Source organism: Urocampus carinirostris, chromosome 1 (assembly GCF_059441175.1).
Source record: "Urocampus carinirostris isolate Australia breed hairy pipefish chromosome 1, RoL_Ucar_1.0, whole genome shotgun sequence".
NCBI classification, from domain to species: Eukaryota; Metazoa; Chordata; class Actinopteri; order Syngnathiformes; family Syngnathidae; genus Urocampus; species Urocampus carinirostris.
The window spans coordinates 9,914,042-9,933,093 of record NC_142349.1 but is presented as its reverse complement, the minus strand read 5'-3'; positions in this window follow the sequence as shown (position 1 = coordinate 9,933,093).

The window sequence follows — 19,052 nt, the reverse complement described above, 5'->3', positions numbered from 1 at the left end:
AAATTCAAGGAACACGCGAAGGACAAGATCGGAACCCACAATCCTTCTTCACCCGCTACACTAACAAATAGAAACACATTTTTAAAAACAACTGTAGGGAAGAGCATAATGTCACTCCCTAGCACGTCCTCCACTCCCCCATTCATCCAACCTAATATGTTCCACCCCGAACAGCCTTACTAACACAAAGACAAAAGCTGATAGGCGCAGTGGAAAAAAAGCATCAGGGCTCTTTAAACTTGAGTGTGCATTGTTAATACATGCTTAGAAATTTTTCAACATTCACCATTTTTAAGGACACCTTTAACGATGCACTCCACCTCTAAGTTTTCTTTAAAAACTATAAAAACAAGCTAAAAATATAGTCAAAGGAAAGTTATTCTCAAAATGAGCAAAATGATCACTCAACTACATTTTTGTATTTGATGGGAAAAAAAAACTGTTGTGAAATAATGTGAAGAAATGGCAGCAGGATGGTCAGTATGACTGTGTCACATTTGAGAGGTCCAGGGATCATTTCCAGTTATCAGCCTTTCAGTCTGGAGTTTGCAGGTTCTATTGATCCATTTTAGATAGATTAATAATTTGAATATAGACAATGATATTTACAAAAGACTGTTACCGTTCAAAGAGCCTTTATTATGTCACAATAGCAAAGGACATGACGTCATCAGCACAAAGTTTGTTTTTTAACAAAAATATGAAAGCGACAAGTGATGCAATGTGTGTCGTACGAAGTGATACTAAAGATCTCGGAACAATATAGTTTTTTACCTAGTGATTTATGATCCTGTATGTGTTTCTGTATTGCAGTGGTTAGCACATTCGCCTAACACCCGAGACCAGGTGGAAACATGTGTTGGGCTAGAGAGGGATCTGCACCACCAGGTTGTACTTGTCCTAAGGCACACCACAGGAAATAGTGGTAAAGGGATTCAACCACCCAACCAACTATCAGTAATGTCACATGCTGCTGCCTGTCAATGCCAAGGCCTGGCTCATGGCTGAAAAGCAGAATGCCGCTTTACACCAGAAATCCTCGGCAACTAGATGATGAAGATGCTGTATCTCCGTCAATTAAGGAACTTCTAGTACTGGTACCCAAAAACGGCCTGAAAAGAGATGGGCATTGCCAGGCTGTACTTGCCCAAGACATACCCCTACAACCCACGGGATCTGTGAACAGTGAACTTGTGTCCGACTGGGTTTTCACTGGGCACTCTGGTTTCCTCCCACATTCCAAAAACATGCAAGGCATGTTGATTGACGGGTCCAAATTGTCCCTGAATATGAGTAAGTGCATAGAGGATTTTCTGTCTCTGTATGTCCTGTGATTGGCTGGCAGTCCAGAGTGTCCTCTGCCCACTGCCCCAAGTCAGCTGGGATGGGCTCCAGCACCCATGCGACCATTGTGAGTATAAATAGGTAGGGAAAGAATGAATACATTTGTGGTAGGAGTCTCTGTTTGGGGTAAAGGGGAACTAAATGAAAAGTGCTACGCATTGGTAGGAAAAGAAAAAATGTTCAAAACAGAAAACACAGCCCACTCAACTCACGGCTGGAGGAATAGAGGCAGTCTTTAGTGGGCACGTTTCTTGCTCATTAGATGTTATAAACACACTAAATTAAACACACCAATGTGGAAACAATGTGTCACTGAGATATTACAAAGATTGTAATTGGACAACTATCAAAACTTTTAATAGTGAAAAAACGATTTGTCTATTGTGAACAAAACCGCAACCCAGTGAAAAGAGGTCACACTTGTTGTTTTAGTTGCTAATTTTGACCTTTCCGCTGCCAAATAGATTTGGGGGGAAAATGGGGGAGGGAAATAGGTCACATTAATGACGAAAATTAAACTCATGATTTGGTATTTGAACAGGGTTGGGTAAACATGCAAAGCTTAAAATAACTTGAAATGTTCTATGCACAGTTGGCGACCGATTGACCATGGAACAGATTCTCCGGTATGTTTTCTATCCATTATCCATTATCTGCACCGCTTATCCTCAGTAGGGTCGCGGGGTTGCTGGAGCCCGTCCAAGATATCTTTAGGCAGTGGGTAGGGGGACACTCTTAACTGGTTGCCAGTCGCAGGGCACACAGAGACAGACAACTCGCTCTCTCATTCACACCTAGTGACATTTTGGACCGGCCAATTAACCTAACATGCCCGGAGCGAACCCACGCAAGCACGGGGAGAACATGCAAGGAAGGTTTGAGCCCATGACCTCAGAACTCTGCCAGACACGCACTAACCACTGCGCTGCCATTCTACAGTACGTTTGCCAATGTGAATTTATTTTTATTTCGCATTCTCAACGAAACCCAAAGCTTCCCTTTTTAATCCCAGTGACTTGCTTTAATGGCGTTTCTATGCACCAGCACTATGTTGTCCATCAGAGTCTCCTGAGGACAGTGGGCATCAGGGACTAATATAAAAGTGCAACAACCAGGAAGGAAGTGGTTGAGAAGTAACCTTGCTGGTCCGACCTGGAGGCAATGAGCGTTTCATTACCGGGTCAGCGAGTGAATACCAGTCATGGGCGGAATGGTTAAATGGGAGAAGCCAAGCTGGGTCACAACGGTTATTAGGGTGAATCGGGGGCTACGGGGGATACAGGGGCTCCGTATTGTGCATTGTTCATCTAAGGAGCAAGAGAGGCCCAACAGTGAGCCTTTTGTGTCAGACATTTAACTGCCTGTTAGCATGCTAATTATTGAATATTTTCCCGGGTATGTGCGTGGAGGATGGGAGTGGTTTTTTTCTCCTGGGACTTGTGCTCCCCCAATGTCTCTTCTGCTGTCCTGCCACTATCTTTAACAGCTCAGACCAGGGTTTGGCAAACTGTTTGAGTCAGGGGCATCATGGGGTTAAAAAATTTGGCCAAGGGGCCGGGCCATAAGGAAAAGAATGACGGATTGGATTATTTGGTCTCAAAACCAGTACTTTAGCAATACTTGATGAAAACAAAGAATGTAAGCCTAACCAAGTTTTCATTTGCAATTTTAGATAAACAAACAGGCGCACATTTACATGTATGAATTATATTTGATCTTATATTGGTTTGTAAGCAGACATTTTCATCGAATAGGCTTTAAAACATCCGTAAATAAGGCAAAGCCATATAATATGTTCCTTTCCACAAGGTTCACTTTTCACAGTCTTGCTACCTCCCTGGTTTGCATTGTGCATTATGTTCTGTATTCTGATTGGCTAAGAGTCAATTGACATTGATAACTACAATTATGATTTGACCGTAGAGTTAATAGATTTAAAAAAAACAACGTTTATTCAGATCTTTCATTGGGTACAGAAAAAGATAAGGGCAAAGGAGAAGCAAAAATGAGAAAGACAGTAAGAAGGAAGAAAAGAGAAAAGAAAGAGAGAGAGAAAAGAAAAAGATAAGAAGCGGGAAATGGTTAGAAAAACCGAGATAAAAGTAAGAGAAAGAAATAGATAATTCTTTGTGATCAAGGGCTATACAAATAAACATGACTTGACTTGATTTTTATGTCAGGACAAAAACAAAGACAGGACCCACTTGCGTTGCGTTTCTCACAACTTTTATTGGAAGAAAGAGAAAGGGTTGCGCCCACGATCCGGTGATTGTTGGACGCGGGAAGCAGGTCGCTCTGAACACGGAACTGGATTTTCCGTGGCGAGCGATGGCGATGTCGGGAACGGAAAACAGATCAGTAGCCGGGACAGGAGAGCAAAAACGTGGTCGGTGTTGGAAGCGAGTCGTAAGCCAGGAAAGGAGAGTAGACGTGGTCGGGGACAAATAGAGGTCGAAAGCCGGGACGGTAGAGTAGACGTGGTCACGATCAAAAACGGGTCGAAGCCGGGGGACAGACGGGAGCAAATACAGGTGGGAGTCAGGGTCGAAAAAGGCTTGCCTCGTGTTAACTGAGGTTCGCAGGCGGACTGGCAAAAGGGGACAGATAGGAGTGGGTTTAAATAGGGACAGGGAGCCATTTAGAGTCCGAGGCAGTTGGCGCCAAAGGAGCGGGCACAGGTGATTCACATCGGTAATCATGACACTTTAAGCTCTAAATTTGATTATATGCATTCAAAAATTCAAGATGTAATACGGTTAGCTCAGAAAGGGTTTTTGGATGAAATGTAATCAATATGTCATACAGTACCTGTCAACGTATATGTTTTCCCCGTATTTTATAGGTTTTTGGATCATTTCAAATAGTGTGCGTCGTATGAAATGTTTTGTACAAAAAAATAAGACTGATCTTATCTTGCCCCTTTCGGCTCTAAAATGATCGTCTCGGTCACTGGTAGCAGACAAAAACGTCCTCCTAGATTGCTTATATTACCGCTGTACACAAGCAAACATTATCTTTGATTCTTGGCGCATATTCTTTGCACAAATTCTTTGTTTTCATTTTTCATATCTTGCTACGGGTAAATGCCACCTTGTGTTTTGGAGGTGTATTATCTATCGCTTAATATGGGGCATTGCAATCATTGTAAGGGGGGCCACAATTGGCTGAGGTTAAAAAGTATGATACCCTGATGAATAAAACAATAGAAAAATAGCAAGTACAGAAAAAGTGTAGTCAACTATTTAAACATTGGCCTAAAGCGCAATACACAAGAATGGACACTGGGGGCAAGAGTGGGACCAAAACAAAATTTTAATCAGTATCACTATTTTGCCATTATCCAAATTCTAACATTTTTCATTTAGCGTGCCAGATTAAAAAGCGGAACAGTTGTGGCCCGGGAGCCGTATTATTCTCACTTGAACTCCGTTTTTAAATTTTCCCCCAATGGCATTAAACCTGTGTGAAGCATTTATATGACAGAATGCATCAATATTTGAAGTGAAAAAATGACCAGAAGAAAGACAACACAGCTCAGAAAAGCATTCGCTGTCCTCTGCCCAGTCTGGAGGACTTTTCAATACCGCAGCAGAGATAACAACATTAAAAAGGACTCCTCTCACCCCGGCCACCACCTTTTTAACATGTTGTTCCCTGGTAGGCACTTTGGTTCACGAATCCCCTGACCACTTGAGTCGTCAGGGCACCACTTCCTGTGGTGGTGTATCTTGTGCAAGTACAACCTGGGGGCGCCCATCCAACTCCAAAACGTTTGTTTCATGTTTCTCCTCTTCTCAGTGCAGATAATGGATGGATAACAAGGGTTTGCAAGACCTTTCGGTCTCCCGCCCCCTTTCTTTGTCTTGCTTTCTCTTAGGGAGTACAAATAGAAAGGAGAGGATCCCCAGTCCCCTCACTCCCTCCACTTTAGTCAGATCTTATGACACACTGCGGACCACGGTTAACAATTCTCACACCTCCCAGAGGGAGGGGGCCCCTCATCACAGGAAAACGTTAGTTTGTGTCATGTTTCTCCTCTTACAGAAACCCTGTTAAAAGAACAATATATGTTCCTCTTTAAAAATGTTATTGCAATACTGTTATGATGCACTTACAATGTGAGTCAGTCTCCAGAAACAACCTTGTAAATATTTTTGCCTATTTATCGTGATATTCATTTGATCTTATTTTTAACTTTTAGGTGTTTGTCTTGGAGTGCCTAATCTCATTCTAAATAATGTTCACTAAGTTGTTATCAATGACACAAAAGACAATGCCCATTCAAGAGATTTTAAAGCATCAGAAATACAACTGATATATGCTGATTTAAGGCAGCCTCCTCCCCCCCACACACACACATGAATTTCCTTTCGGGGATGAACAAAGTATCTATCTATCTATCTATCTATCTATCTATCTATCTATCTATCTATCTATCTATCTATCTATCTATCTATCTATCTATCTATCTATCTATCTATCTATCTATCTATCTATCTATCTATCTATCTATCTACATGTTAATGTTTGAAATAAAGTAATTTTTGAATGTTTTCATTTGACAGAAAAAAAGGAGAAAGAATTGTCTGCACTGTTTCCTACCTCCACGCTTATCATTTCCACTTTGCTCACTTCTCCTGTCTTTATTGTTAATCTTCAATCTTAAAATAATCAGCTGCTTTTCCATCCTTTTGTGTTGCTTCTGTCGCACGCACACATCATTTATTGACCCCTCCAGGGGGGAATTCACTGGCCCCATCATGGTTCTACATTGCCTTTTGTGGGCGATGTGCAACAAAGAAAAAAAAAAGAAAAATATTGATCCCTTGTAAAAACGCTAGTCAACAAATGAAATAATTCTTTGCAAACATGAACTCATTACATCCAGTACAGTCCAGTGAATCAAACTGTGTAAATCATTTACCAAAACACACGATAATAGCGACGGATAAAAAAAATCCTCCTAAAAGAATTTCTGCATTGTTGGACGTTCCTTGTAGCATTTCATCTGTTTGCCCCATAACAAAGTGACTCATAAAATTATTTCCAGAATGGGTGTTAGCCTCTGAACTTTGGATGGGCAACACTCTCCACTAATTGCAGGCTTTTTTCACAGTCCTCAGCCTGCATCAGACTAAGGGTGCCTATATTGATAAAACAGACATTGCCTCATTTAGCTCAGAGTATATTTAGCCAGTAGTAACCGATTGAAATGATGATTCACCCATTGGTTAGCACTTAACTTCTAAAAAGAACGATTAGATGTATACAGTGTATTCAAGTTAGACACCAAAATAAACGTGCGTGATTAACTTTAAGCATTATTATTATGCACAAGTATGCTGAATATTGATAGAAACGCAAAAAAAGAAGCCAAACATTTACAACTCTTTCAAAATGTCTAAAGAAAATAGCTAAAGTGAAATACAGAATTGCAGAGGTTTTAAAGCTGTAAACTGGTCACCTCCAAATGGTTGCTTTATGAAACGCCTAGACCTACACTATGAAAAATGAGTAAATTATGTTTCCTTTTTCAGATTGTGATCAAATTTTACAAGGTACCAGGTTAGGGTTCAAGCTATTGTCTCACCTGCTGCCCATGCTACACTCATTTGCAGTCATTTGATTGCAGAAAAATACAGGTGAGAATAAAAACCTTCTATTTCTGTGTGCTCCAACTCAGATTACTCAATATTAGTAGCACTTGCAGTGATTATTTCAGTTGGGGACTGTTACCTTTTAAAAGAGACCAAAAACGTCCATGTTCTCCAAACAGTTCAAGAACAGCATTCAATTTAATTTGGGTATGTCCTGGATTGGGATTTTAGGCAAATTTTACAGGAATGTTAAGGGGTTAGGAAATTAAAAGTGTTATAACATTTTTCTGATAAAAATTATGCAGGTGTTTTCTTCTCATGGCAGCGAAAAAAAGCCTGAAAATCACGAGGCTAATGAAGACTCATGTTTTTTTCTGTGGTTAGCAGATAAATACTAAAAGAAACAAACCACTAGAAAAGAGTTACGTCTTTTGGTAGTAAAATAACGATTAATTGTAGTGTGTTTACTTTTAGCTTTTACTTTAAATCGGGGGTGTTGAAACAAGGAGTCGATTGTGGCCCCCCCAACCACTTTCCAGCAGCCCACAGCACACACTCAAAATGGTATTTGCTACTGTTTTGTACACTCTGTACTTTCTTTTTTGATTATGTAAAAGTGAAAAAGAGCTATTTACAACTTGTTTTTCTACACCCATACAATGACAAACTAACCTAAGAGCAATCCATCAATGCTGATCTGATCAAAGTGTCCCATGCATCCATTGTGTATTATTTAGCACCTCTTCATGCTAAAAAAACTAAATTTATTAAGGGTGGGGTGCATCATTAAGTTGTCCTTAAATTGCAAATTATTTGTTTTCTATTAAGTATGTGTTAACAATGCCCGCCTAAGTTCAAAAAACCTTTATTTGTGTTTTTTCCACCTATCTGCTTTTATCTTACTTTTAGCAAGGTTGTTCGAGTTGTAACACATTAAGTAGGAGGAATGGATGAATGGAGGATTGAGAAGAGTTCTGGAGAGTGACCACAATTTTATCCAGTGTCCTGCTTCAAATACAGCCCAAACGCCAACCTGAACCCCAAGAAAGATGAAAAAAGAAGAGTTTATTTGAACGCGCCTAAAAATGTGCCCAACATCGTAAACGAGCAGAGAGAAGCACAAGATGAAAATGAGCTTCATTGCGTCACACAATGATTTGCAGTCCACTGGATCTGCCACCCCCAAAGTACCCACTCAGCCGTATTTGCTGACTTTCATTAATCAACCAGAAAACATTGAGAAAATCCATCTCGATTTTATTTTACTTAAACTAAAAGTCACAAACCCGCTATTTAAAGCAATACAAAAAATACATGACAACATTTTCAAAAAGCACCCGAAGGTTTCTGCAGAAGTTTAAAGAAGTCTTTCCTATAATATGAATTCTACAATATTCAGGTAGACATTTCCATTTAAAAAATAAAAGCTGATAAACTTTATAACCATTAAGTCAATTGTTAGTGCTGTTGGTTTTTTACAAATGGTCAATTGATAAACACTTCAAAAAATTGAATCTTATTGAAAAAACAAACAGTGAGGAGAAAAAAAACCTTTAATAATCGTTTTAAAATAAAATCTTTCATCCCTTAATCATAATTCAATTGTGTGCCTCTGAAAAGACCCCCAGCCCTCCATCTAAGGCACACCTTGTATGCCAATCATTTGCTAGTCCGGCCCCCATGCGAATGTTTTTTCTACCATGGGGCCCCCGACCTAAAATGTGTTTGACACCCCTAGAGCTGGTGAGTTGAATACATTTTTTTGGTGTTCATTCATTTTTGTCAAAGAATCCCAGTTTTCTGCTGATATTATCTTGACTACATTTCATTTCCAAATGCGAAAAGTTATCCACACATTCCTGCCTAGTTTCATCACTGCATGTATGTTGTGTGCGTGTACTTGTGTGTTTTTGCGTGCTGATGTCAGTTTGCACTAGCAGCTGTGGGCCCTGCATTTGAACCCCGGCTCACATGGGCGAAGCGAGGCAAGGCCGCAGGGAGAACTTGCAAAAGGAGCCGGGGAGCATCACCCGACAAATGCACCGTCTCCTTCTTCTCTTTCATCTGCTCCTCTCAGTCTCCAACAACAAACTCTTTCATTCTGGCATCATTGCGGCCAGCCACCCGCAGACCCTCGAGGCCCCCACGCATTCATTCTGGTTAATTCAATGTTCCGTGAAAAACTCATGATTAGAAACTGACTTTTTTTTCATAGGAGAGATCTTGAAGCTATGAACCAAAGCTAGGACGACTCATCATATGTTTAAGTCTCTTCATGGCAAAATGTATCTTGAATTAGGAACATGTAGATATCTCTCTCTCTAGATTAGTGGTGTCCGACCTGCGCAATCTCTTGAGGCATAACGAGGAACCAAGTGCTAAAAGCTTTAGGGCACTTTTTGAAAACATAGCTAGGATGGAAATTTTTGTAAATGTTGCCAAAAATTTCAACAAGATTCAGAAATCCCTGACAAAGGCTATCCTTGTCTCCAGCTAAATTCTTGCATATCATTTTCAGGCTCCCTTATAAGCTGCTACCTTATCGTGGTGGAGGAGTTTGTGTGTCCCAATGATTCTAGGAGTTATGTTGTCAATCACCTGATAAACTGGTCCAAGGTAAGGGGCCAGACGAAGCACAGCACACAGACCCCTTATGCTGCTTACCTGGACCCGGGACATTGTGAAGCGGTGGGCAGAATATTTAGAAGACCTCCTCAGTCCCATTAACACAACGTCCTCTGGGGAAGGAGAGCCTGGTGACTCCAAGGCGGGCACTTATATCTCTAGAGTTGAAGTCACTAAGGTGGTTAAAAATCTCCTAAGTGCCAAGGCCCCAGGGGTGGATGAGATCCGTCCAGAGTTCATTAAGGCTCTGGATGTTGTGGGCGTGTCATGGTTGACACACTTCTGCAACATCACGTGGTCATCGGGCACAGTACCTATGGACTGATAGACAGGGGTAGTGGTCCCCTTTTCAAGAAAGGGACCGGAGAGTGTGTTCCAACTACAAGGGAATCACACTTTTTCAGTCTCCCTGGCAAGGTGTAATCAAGTGAACTGGAGTGGAGCGTCTGTCAGGAATTCGAATCTCGAATCCAAGAGGAGAAGTGTGGTTTTCATCCAGGCCGTGGAACACTTGACTATCTCTACACGCTCTGCAGAGTCCTCGAGGTTGCATGGGTGTTAGCCTAGCCGGTTTACATGTGTTTTGTGGACTTTGTGGAAGGCTTTTGTCATGTTCCTCAGGGAGCCCTTTTGACTGTGCTCCGGGAGTATGGGGTACCGTACAGTCTCATCAGGGCTGTGTGGTCCTTGTATGCCTGGTGCCAGAGTTTGGTCTGCATTGCTGGCAGTAAGTCTGATTCGTTTCAAGTGGGAGTTGGACTCTGCCAAGTTTGCCCTTTATTCACCGATTCTGTTCATAAATTCTACGGACAGAATTTACATCCATTTAGATCCATCTGCTGTCATGCGGACTCTTAAACGGTCCTTCGTGGTGAAAAGAGAGCTGAGCCGAAAGTCAAAGCTCTCAATTTACTGGTCGATCTACGTTCCTACCCTCACCTATGGCATATGTCATGACCAAAAGAACAATATCCCAGATACAAGCGGCTGAAATGAGTTTCCCTCGCAGGGTGGCAAGGCTCTCCCTTAGAGTTAGGTTGAGAAGCTCGGTCATCCGGGAGTTAGTGTAGAGCCACTGCTCCTCCACATTGAAAGGAGCCGGTTGAGGTGGCTCAGGCATTTGGGGATGCCTTTTGGACACCTCGGGAGGTGTTCCGGGCAAGTTCCCACCAGCAGGAGGCCCCCGAGGAGGACACAGGACATGCTGTAGACACGGCTCTTGGCTGGCCTGGGAAAGCCCTGGGATCCCGTCAGAAGAGCTGGATGAAGTGGGTAGGGATAGGGATGTCTCGGCTTCCATGCTGAAGTCAACGCAAACAGATCATTAGATGATAAGGAAGCAGCTGTGTTTGGCGATGAAAGCTTCCTTGCATTGGGCTAAGAATTTTCAGGCCCCGAGGTTATGACCACACCTTCCTCACAAGTTATTTTGAAGGTTCTCAAATACTGTGAAAACACAGACAATTAAATGATTTCTTTCAGACGGGGGCATCACATCATCTCTTGTTTTCTGTAGATTCTTTCAGGAAAGTACCGAAGGAATGAGGCATTGAAAGAAGAATACGTGAGTGGAAAACACAATCATAAGATAACGTTTTTATAGAGGTTTATAGGATTGGACAGTGAAAATAAACATTCAACTTTAGGGGATGTGGGTATTTTGTGCCTTCAAGGTAGCCCGAGGGCATGTTCCAAAAATGGAAGCTGTGATTAAGAAGATTTCAGAGGAATTTAATATACAGTGCTGGTAAAAATAATAGCAGTCCAATGTGGGTAATCAGAATATCCCTGTTTTTTATTATGTTTTTATTGTTACATATCAGACAAGTTACCAGTAGGTGCAGTAGATTCTCAGGGAACAAATAAGACCCAGCATTCATAGTAGGCACACTCCGGAAGCTGCGCAATTGGGCAATTAGTACGAAAGGGGTGTGTTGAAAAAAATAGCAGTGTGGCAACCAATATCTGACTTTATCGATTTTTGGGAAAACAAAAAAACAAAAACAGGTGTGAATCAGGTTTGAATCGGGTGGTGCCTATTTAAGGATGATGAAGCCAGTACAGGTTGAACAAGCATTTGAGGAAAATGGGTCGTTCAAGACACTGCTCCAAAGAACTCCAAAGAGTTCTTTGATTAAATAGTTCATTGTAGAGGGAAGAGCCTTTAAAGGGGTTCAAAAATTGTTGGCTGTTCAGCTAAAATTGTCTCCAAAACAAAAGACAACTATTAAAATGGACCGCAGAATTACCAGAATGGCAAAGGCTCAGCCAATTATCAGTTCCAGGACGATCAAACACAGTCTTACAGTTATCTGTAAGTGCTGTGACAGTTGGAAGACGTCTGTGTGAAGTAAATTAATTTTCAATAATCCCACTTAAAGTCCCTCCGTTAAAAAAAGGCATGTGCAGAAGAGGTTACGATTCGCCAAAGAACAACCGACCTTAAAAAAAATGGAGGAACATTTTGTGGACTGATGAAAGTCAACATGTCCTCTTAGGGTCCATGGGCCACAGACCATGTGTCCAAGCTCAGGACACATTGAAGACAGTGAAGCATTGTGGTCCAAGAATCATGGTCTGGGCATGTTTCTCCTACTCTGGTGTTGGGCCCATTTATCGCATACCAGGGATTATGTTTGTATTTGTCAAGATACTTGAACAGGTTATTTTGCCTTATGCTGAAAGGACGTACGCTTGAAATGGGCGTTTCAACAAGACAATGACCCCAAACACACCAGTTGTGGAGCGATATCAAAAATGCTGTTTGTGAAGCAAAACCAAGAAACGTAAATTCATTTTGGAATGTTGTAGAGCAATCATAGAGTGAAATAACAACTGGGAGGTGCCACAAGTTGGTTGACTTTGCCACACAGATGTGTTATAGAAAACTGTGGTCATGTAACATAATATTAGGATTGGTAAATCCCACCTTTTTTGGGGAAATACAAAATAATTTTGAGTTTGTACAGTTAACAGCAGACACTGCTATTCCTTTGAACACACCCTTTAGAACTATTTGCCCAATTACACAGCCTTCGGAGCGGGCCTACTACGAATGCTGGGTCTTGTTTGTTTTCTAAGAATGTACTGCACTGGTAACTAAAAAATATAATAAAACCTGGGATATTCTGGTTAGTGACATTGCACTGATATTATTTTGAACAGAGCACACCCAAGCCGCCGCTTCAGCCGAGAGACCGGCTTTGTATAGTGTTATTGTTTGGGGTAATAGGTCGGGGAATAAAGCTTTGGAATCAAATGAATAATTAATCAAAACAATTCAATTAATTCATCACTTTAAAATATCATCAATTCTTGTCATGATTACCCAAGTGGAGCCACCTGGGGTAATCATCTGACGCGCGGAAATGCGCTTCCTGATTGGTTTATGTTCCCTTTTTAAGCACGCTACGCCGAGACCTGGTTGTTTGAGGATTACTTCTGTACCCCGTATGACTCTCCCGATTACCTGTGCCTTCTTGTTTACCTGATTCTGCCTGCCTGCCTCCGATCCGACCTGCTTCCGTCCCACGCTACAATCTTCTCTCCAGTCCCGGTAAACTCGACCTGCTTCCGTCCCACGCTACGATCTTCTCTCCAGTCCCGGTAAACTCGGCCTGCTTCCGTCCCACGCTACGATTGGCTACGTCTTCCGAAGTTGTCTTCACGGCGTTGCTGCTGACGTTCGACGGTCATCGCGTCTCCCGCTAACCCTTACGCTTCCCCAAATAAAGAATTGTACGAACGCTCTGGGGTCTCCTGCTCTGCTCTGGTCCTCCTGACAGAATCCTCAGACCAGAATGGACCCCGCGTTTGTACATCTGCCCCCTGACGAGTATGAAAGCCAGAACCAGCAGCCCAATCCCCCTTTAGAATGTGCAGTTCGGCAAGTCATTTCCGACGTGGCGAAATTGGCTAAGCAAGTGAGTCAGTTACGGCTCGAGTGGGATCAGTTAGGTCGGGACTGGTCCTATCTCTCCACCTTCGGCCTTTCCCAGTTCATTCAGCGCAGGATTCGCTGAGCCGCGAGTGGGCGCGCCAGAAAAGTTTGGGGGAGATCCCGCTCAGATCCGCCCATTCATAGTAAATTGTAGATTAATATTTGATCTCCAGCCCCGCAATTTTGCTACGGAAGCAGCTAAGGTAGCGTTTGCCATTAATCACCTCACGGGAAAAGCGCGTCTTTGGGGAACGGCCGCCTACGAGAGAGGTGCTACGGCGTGCAAGTCATTCAACCTCTTGGCTCAAGAGCTGATTAAGGTATTTGACTCTGGTTCCTCATCGGTCGACGCCGCCCGTTCGATCATGAACATCCGCCAGGGGAGACGTTCCATTGCCGACTTTGCTGTCGACTTTCGTACGCTAGCAGCACAAAGTGATTGGAATGAAGAGGCGCTGGTCGACGCCTACCTCCAAAGTTTGTCCGGTTATCTCAAGGATGAATTAGTCTCCCACGCTCCTCCGGCAACACTTGACGAAGCTATTGACTTGACCGCCCGGATCGACCGTAGGGTTCAGGCGAGACGCCGAGAGAGGGAGGGTCCCAGCCAATCCGTCACCAGGCAAGTTCAAGAAGCTAATAATGTACCAAACCCCCGGGTTCCGTTCAGCCCCATCGTAGAAAGGATGGAGGTGGACCAGGTCCCGGTCATCCCCATCGAAGAAAGGATGGAGGTGGTCCGGGTCTCTCTTTCCCCCAAGGAACGCCGGCGAAGATTTGTTAATCAATTATGTTTATACTGTGGTGGCAAGGGACATCGCGTGGCCACCTGTCCGGTAAAAGGCCAACGCTCGTCGGACGTAAGGGGCGTCCGATTGAACTCAGTCCTTGTATCTGCTCCCAAAGACGCTAGACCCGTTATCCAGGCTTCTCTCTTCCTCCCCGATTCTACGCAGACATTCCCAGCCCTGATTGACTCTGGCGCTGAGGTAAATATCCTTGATCTGTCCCTCGCACGCAAAATGGGGATACCTGTTAAACCCCTTCCTAATCCGATATCTGCTCGGGCTTTAGATGGTCACCTGTTAGGCACCGTGTCTCAAATAACTGAACCCATAGAATTACAGTTGTCTGGAAATCACCAAGAGAAGATCCGATTCCATTTACTTCACTCCCCGAGCCAACCCCTCGTTCTGGGTCATCCATGGTTGGTCCAACACAACCCCCATTTCGACTGGAGCACTGGGTCGATACTAGAATGGGGCATGGACTGTCACCAAACCTGTCTGCGAGCCGCTCCTGACCCGGGTCACTCTACTTCCACAAGGGCTTCACCCAATCTGTCCAAGGTCCCAGTTTGTTACAACCACCTACGGGAGGTCTTCAGTAAAGCTAAGGCCTCTTCCCTGCCACCCCATCGGCCTTATGACTCCCTTGCCTGCCTGTGCGACTCCCCTGCCTGCCACTCCGACTCCGCTGCCTGCCAGTCCGACTTCGACTTTCCGGTCTGCCTGTTCGACTCTCCGGCCTGCCAGTCCGACTCCACTGCCTGCCTGTTCGACTCTCCGGCCTGCCAGTCCGACTCCGCTGCCGGTCCTGATTCTGCCTGTTCTGATTCTGTCCTTTCTGCCTGCTCTGTTTGCCGGTTCTGGTTCTGCCTGTCCTGTTTTTGCCGGTTCTGATTCTGCCTGTCCTGTCTCCGCCTCTGTCTTGCCTGATCTGATTCTGCCTGTCCTGTCTGAATCGCCGGTCCTGATTCTTCCTGTTTGCCCTCCGGACCCACCCTCTGCCGCCCCTTCGGATGCTGATGAGGGGGCTTCCCTCCATTCGGAGAGATTCTGAGAGGTACTGTGCTGTTACATAGTTCCCCGATTACCTGTGTTTCCCTGTGACGTGTCTTGGATTAAAAAAAAATTTTTCCTGGGGGACTTCTGGAGCCGTCCCTTGAGGGGGGGTTCTGTCATGATTACCCAAGTGGAGCCACCTGGGGTAATCATCTGACGCGCGGAAATGCGCTTCCTGATTGGTTTATGTTCCCTTTTTAAGCACGCTACGCCGAGACCTGGTTGTCTGAGGATTACTTCTGTACCCCATATGACTCTCCCGATTACCTGTGCCTTCTTGTTTACCTGATTCTGCCTGCCTGCCTGCCTCCAATCCGACCTGCTTCCGTCCCACGCTACGATCTTCTCTCCAGTCCCGGTAAACTCGACCTGCTTCCGTCCCACGCTACGATTGGCTACGTCTTCCGAAGTTGTCTTCACGGCGTTGCTGCTGACGTTCGACGGTCATCGCGTCTCCCGCTAACCCTTACGCTTCCCCAAATAAAGAATTGTATGAACGCTCTGGGGTCTCCTGCTCTGTTCTGGTCCTCCTGACAATTCTAAAAGTTGCTCAATCGTAAAATCGACGGTAGGAATATTTTCATTTGATCTACTTAAAGCTGTTGTTCATAGTTACTATCTAAAATGTCAAAACTAAAAGGAGTTCATATTTCGCAAAACGTGTATCATTTATATCAAATAATGTTCTTTAAACGCATGTGTTGGATGAAGCTTATTCTTTAAAATACTGTAGATTGTAATCATAATCGTTCAGTCTGACTCATCAAATCAATTTATTTTTTGCTTATATTGTCCAGACCTAACATGGAAACAAACATCAAAGGAGTGCCATGGGCCATGCAAGGATATTTTAAAACCTGGGATTGAATTTCAACTAAAGCATGGGAAAAAGGAGCAGGCTATTATACAAAACTGATTAGAAAAACAGAATAATGTGTCTGGGTTGTTTGCCACTATTTGCCAAATCTTTACTGTAATTATGTAAATAATTTGTTCGTACTTTTCAGTATTAACTATTAATAAAATTACAATGTATTGTATCATCTTAGCTTGTTTACATTATGAATTCTATGCTAGCATTGCCAGCTACAGGGCTGCCAGTGCTGCTAATTTGTGAAAAACTAGACTCCCAAAAATTGTTGAAACCCTCATTGTGTTTAAGACTTCAGCTGAGTCACTTAACCAAAGTCTTACCTCCATTTTTATTTTGTCTCGTTAAAAGATGGATACGGACAGCAGTTAAGAATGTTTAATTGTCCTTGCACTTTTATTTTAATGCATAGAAGATGAGTTTTCCTGTGAGTAAGTGTGAATTAGCCATAAATTGTTTTGCATGATCTAGAGTCATTCTCTTTCGTCTGAAAAACAATAATTTTTATCAATGAGTAAAAAGTACTGGGGCAGCACGGCGGCGCAGTGGTTGGCGCGTGTGCGGCACAGTTCTGAGGTCATGGGAACCTCCAGCGTGGGTTCAAATCCAGCTACCGGCCTTACTGTGCGGAGTTTGTATGTTCTCCCCGTGCTTGTGTGGGTCTCCTCCGGGCACTCCGGTTTCCTCCCACATTCCAAAGACATGCATTTCAGGTGAATTGGCCGGTCCAAATTGTCCCTAGGTGTGACTGAGCGAGTGAGTTGTCTGTCCTCGTGTGCCCTGCGATTGGCTGGCAACCAGTTCAGGGTGTCCCCTGCCCACTGCCCGATGATTGCTGGGATGGGCTCCAGCACCCCCGCGACCCTACTGAGGATAAGCGGTGCAGCTAATGAGATGAGATGAGATGAGGAGTAAAAAGTACTTCCATCCTTTTTTCTAAATACCACACTGGAGTGCATGTTGTGACAGAGATTAATGCTTTGGTGTTTTGTCTGCGGCGAAAAGAAATTATTTACCCCTTCTCTCAAAATGAAAGATGACCAAAGGCTGCTCAACCAATGTCATAGTCACTTGTAAGAGCATGTTAACCCCAAAAAATGTCAGAAAATAAAACAGGAGAATAATGATGACGTTCTCTTCTTATACAAACGCAGTTCGTGCAAAATCTGAGCTGTCTTAACAGGAGATTGTGTGTACTTGAATGAATGAATGAACACTTTATTTCGAACATTAAAATAAAAACAGGACAAAAACAATGAGTCAACAACAGAATAATGTCACATAAGATGTTCGAAAAGGGGTAGTCAGAAGCAGATGCTTATTTTCCCTACCACTTTATCTTCCCTCTTAAATACATTTTACAAATCCTCTTCTCTTGGGTCTAATATAACAAAATTTCATGGATATGCTTATTACATAGGTGACATATCAATAATTATAATAATTACAATATTCACATATTTTATACACTAATCTTTGTAATACCCATCCCTCAATGTCATAATGCCACTAGTTACCAAATATCACTGCGGCATCAATGACAATAACAACAATACAAATAAACATAATATTTATAATAACAGTTATGATATAATAATAGCAACAATAACAACAAGTTAACCATAGTTTTAAACGCAGAATTTCCAATCTCACTCATATCCCATTTTCTTCATCCCTGTATTTCGCTAGTAATGTTTTTTTGTATATAAATTTGAACACATGAATAGTTGGACATTTTTTGATCTCATCTTGTAAATTATTCCAAAGTTTGACTCCACACACAGACACACACATACTTTTCCTGGTTGTTCTCACCTTTGGGATTTTGAATTTACTACAGCCCCTCAAGTTATAATTTCCCTCTTTACAAGTGAATAATTTTTGGATGTTTTCTGGCACCATGTTTTTGTTGACCTTAAATAACAGTTGTGAAGTGAAAATTTTTATTAAATCATCCAATTTTAATAATTTGGACTGCATGGATAAAATATTAGTATGATCCCGATATCCTACCCTGTGTATGGTTCTGTTTGCACTTGTAATCATTAAGTTGTATGAATGGCAACCTGACACCAGAAAACCGAAAATATCATTTTTTTTTATTTATTTTTTTTACTGTATCAATCTATCCATCCAAAAGCTGAGTAAGGCACGCAATCCTCTTGCCTCTCGGCAGAGGGCGTTAATGAAACCAAGGATTCTGATTTTGCGTACACCACCAACCCAAACTATGCAATTAGTGTGAGTATTAGCAAGCTAACAGGAAGTTAAGCCTTCCAGTATTGTTTTCTCATTGTAGGGACTTTTTTCTTAATGGAGAATTGCTTGTCTATTGATGCTTCTGTTAAAAAAGAACAGCAATTATAAGTTAATGTAAGACAATAAAGTGTTGTTTTTTTAAATTTTACTATGCTGCAGTTTATATATTGCATTCTTTCTCTGGCAATCATGAATAAGATGTCGGTTCATTTATTTGCAAATTTGACTGTGCCTCACCAGATGCGGACCACATCGCACATCACTGCATCCATCCATCTATGAAGCCATCCATCCCTGCCAGCCAGCAGGCGGCAAGTCACTCATCTGTCCTTACGACTGTAAATCCGTCCGTCTCTAAGTCTGCCCATCCGTCTGTCAATCATAAAAATTTGTCGATTATTGAAAATCACGTGACTTTACTGACTGTTGGTTTACGGTTGCTTGTTATTCACACAAAACAATCAAAAGTGCAAACTGTGTACCCTGAGTGACGAAGATCTTTACAGCTCATGCTCGAAAGAATCTGATTTTTTTTTCTTACTGTACTTCCTGTAAACCAGCATGTTCTACCA